The sequence below is a fragment of the Priapulus caudatus genome, unplaced genomic scaffold (assembly GCF_000485595.1).
Source record: "Priapulus caudatus unplaced genomic scaffold, Priapulus_caudatus-5.0.1 Scaffold0, whole genome shotgun sequence".
NCBI classification, from domain to species: domain Eukaryota; kingdom Metazoa; phylum Priapulida; class Priapulimorpha; order Priapulimorphida; family Priapulidae; genus Priapulus; species Priapulus caudatus.
The window spans coordinates 52,992-56,166 of record NW_014577061.1 but is presented as its reverse complement, the minus strand read 5'-3'; the positions used below and the strand labels follow the sequence as shown (position 1 = coordinate 56,166).

Here is a 3,175-nt window from a genome sequence, read left to right as displayed (position 1 = left end):
CGAGAGCAAGAGCAGATGAGAGATGATTGGATAGATAATGAGAGAAGAGAGGAGAGCAGAGAGGCGAGAGAGGACGAGAGAGGCGCAGATGCCGACGAGAGAGAGCCGAGAGAGAGCAGAGAGAGGGAGAGATGACGGAGCCAGAGAGAGCGTAGAAGAGAGGCGAGCGCAGAGAAGAGACGAGCGAGGCTGGAGAGAGATGAGCGTGACGAGAGAGAGTCAGAGAGAGAGAGAGAGCAGAGATCTAGAGCGTGATAGGCGATTGTCTTCTATAAGAGTCATTCCTCAAAAGGCGGATACACGATTTTTCCACCGCTATAATCCGCGCGATAATTGGACATTTCTATGAAATCCTCCTCCCTCCCCCTACCCTCCTTCTTTACCGCCTTCCCCTCCTCCCCTCCCTCTCTCTCCCCTCCTCTCTACCTCCTCTCTGTCTACCCTCTCTCCTCCTTCCCGATCGCATCACATCCCTCCCCTCCTTTCTTCCCCTCCCCTTTTCCCCTCCCTCCTCAACTCTCTCTCTCTCCCTTCTTCACTTCTCCTGGCTTCACCCTCCTTTCTCCCCGTCGGTGCGTATTCCGTGTCTCTGGCCACCCTTCTACTCTGCCTCACCTCCATCCCCCTCCTACCCTTTCCTTCTTCCCCTCCTCCTCTCTCCCCTCCCTCTTCCCCTGCCCTCCCCTTCCTCCTCTCTATCCTTCCTCCTCCCCTCTCTTTCTTTCCCTTCACCGTGCCTCCGCCTCTACCCCCTATCCCCTTCTCCTCCCCCCCCTCCCTGTCTTCCGGCCTCCTCTCTCCTCCCCGCCCTCTCTTTCCCTACTCTTCTTTCCCCTCCAATCCTCCCCCTCTGCATCTTCTCCTCCCCTCGCTCCCGTCCACCTACCTCTCTCCCCTCCTTCTCCCCGGCACTCCTCCTCTCCTCCCCGCCTCTTTCCCTCTCTCGTTCCCCTTTTCCTTCTTCCCCCTACCCTCCCCTCTTTATATTTATTCCGCAATCGCTCCTTCGCTCTCTCTTGTCTTCTCCTCCCTCCTCCCCTCCCCTACCTCCTCCCCTCCCTTCTCCCGGCCTCCTCTCTCAATCCCCGTCGGCTGCGTGCGACAATGAACCTCACCGCCGCTATCGCCGCTGATCGAAACCCGTGCTACCCTGTAGCGGCGGAGCCTCGGCTGCTCGCTGAAGCCATGCGGGCGGGCGGGGCGCGCTCGCCGCAGGGTACAGCGCAGCGGCAGCAGGAGAGAGCGCCAGATGTTGTGACACGCGCTGAAGGGTTGCCGGTGAAAATCGATGGCGAAGGAAGAAATCTTCGCGAACCCTGTTCATCGGCGATTGACGCTGCGGCTGCTGCTGCTGCTGCTGCTGGTGCTGCTGCTGCTGCTGCTGATGCTGATGCTTGGGAGGATGCTGTGGAGGATGCGGAGGCTGAGGCGCGGAAGCTGCACCAGCTGTCCGCGCGCACACTGCGCGGGATACTGCCTGCCTGCCTGCCTGCCTGCCTGCCTAACTGCCTTCTTGCTTGCCTGCCTGCCTGCCTGCCTGCCTGCCTGCCTGCCTGCCGCTGCCTGCCTGCCTGATTGGCTGCCTGCCTGCCTGCCTGCCTACCTGCCTGCCTGCCTGCCTGCCTGCCTGCCTGCCTACATACCTGCCTGGCTACCTGCCTGCCTGCCTACCTGCCTGCTTGCTTGCCTACCTGCCTGCCTGCCTATATGCCTGCCCGCCTGCCCGCCTGCCTGCTTGCCTGCATACTTGCTTGCATGCATATATGCACACGCACGCACGCACATATGCACGCACACACGCACATATGCACACACGCACGCACGCATGCATGCATGCACGCACGCGCGTGCACCTACAACCATGTTTAGCAACGCAGCTATCGAAGGAATCTACGATAATTTACGTTTTATTTGACGTCCTATTTCCATTCCATGTTATTCTTGTCTCGCGCTATTTTGAGAAAGAGTTGTTGCGATAGAATTGTCGCTAGAGTGCGTTTTCCCTTATCACGTTCTCTTGTTTACGTTTATAATTTTACGCTTCTTACCGTTACCTCCATCGCTACGTCCCTATGTTTGCTATTGCTTGTGTACCTGCGTGCTCGCTACTACACTCCTTTGTTTACCTTTGTGTAAATGTAACATTGCACAGTGTTAACGACATTGAAAAATTGAAGGCCGTTTCGAAATTTATTCGTTTGCATTCTCGGATCGATATTTCCAGACATTGCGGTTCTATGCCGCTTTCTACTAGGGGTACGTTTCAGTGTTAATAGCTCCCCGTGTGTATAAACATACCTACATGCCAGTGTGCTTGCTCCGGTGGTGGCAAATTATAGCTATACTCCCCGCGTTACGAATAACGGGTTTCGGGTTACGCAAATCTTGTTTCTCGTATGCGTGTAACGTGTGCGTCGCGACCACTTTACTCTCTTGCGACACGACGAAACGAAAATAATCAGCTTTCGCGTTTTTCAATTTTTTTCAACGCTAGAAATGATCGGAAATTTTTCACCTTAAAGCTACTCTGCTGTAGGCTGTAATATATCTTGTTTTTTTTGTCGGTTTTTTTTCTCCGTTAGGTGTCGGAGCGTGATTTCGCCGACGTTGTGTGAAGGAGATGAAGAAATGCACCCCGTGGCAAAAGGTAAAACTATCCTATATAATACTAGTTCAATAACAATATTCGTATGTATTTAATACGTAATGTATTATTATAGTAGCTATATCTCATACGCCCTCCCTCCCTCCCTCCGCCCTTTTCTTTTCCCGCCTTCCCATTCCTACCTTCCCAGTCCTCTCCCCACAGCACTCCTCCTCTTCCTACTCCTCTCCCGGTCTTCTTCCCCCCACCGCCTCCTCCCCCCACGCCTCCTCCCCCACGCCTCTTCCCCCACGCCTCCTCCCCCACGCTTCCTCCCCCCACGCCTCCTCCCTCCACGCCTCCTCCCCCCACGCCTCTTCCCCCCACGCCTCCTCCTAACACGCCCCTCCGCCGCCTGCTTCCTCCGAGAAGATGCCATGATTTTGATCTTATCAACATACTACTGCTGCACGGCCACTTTACCACGGCTAGGGGCACGGCTGGCATGCGTGGCGTGTGTGTGGCGTGTGTGTGTGCGTGCGTGTGTGTGTGTGTGTGTGTGTGTGTGTGTGTGTGTGTGTGTGTGTGTGT

General features: G+C 55.5%; 1 long non-coding RNA gene across 1 annotated transcript in view; it reads left to right on the top strand.

Moving 5' to 3' along the window:
• Positions 1–3,175, top strand: part of LOC106807684 — a 25,183-nt gene that overhangs the window by 2,275 nt on the left and 19,733 nt on the right. Inside the window, exon 2 of the long non-coding RNA XR_001393698.1 lies at positions 2,583–2,647. This is a non-coding gene — a long non-coding RNA (uncharacterized LOC106807684). The remainder of the gene's footprint in view (positions 1–2,582; positions 2,648–3,175) is intronic.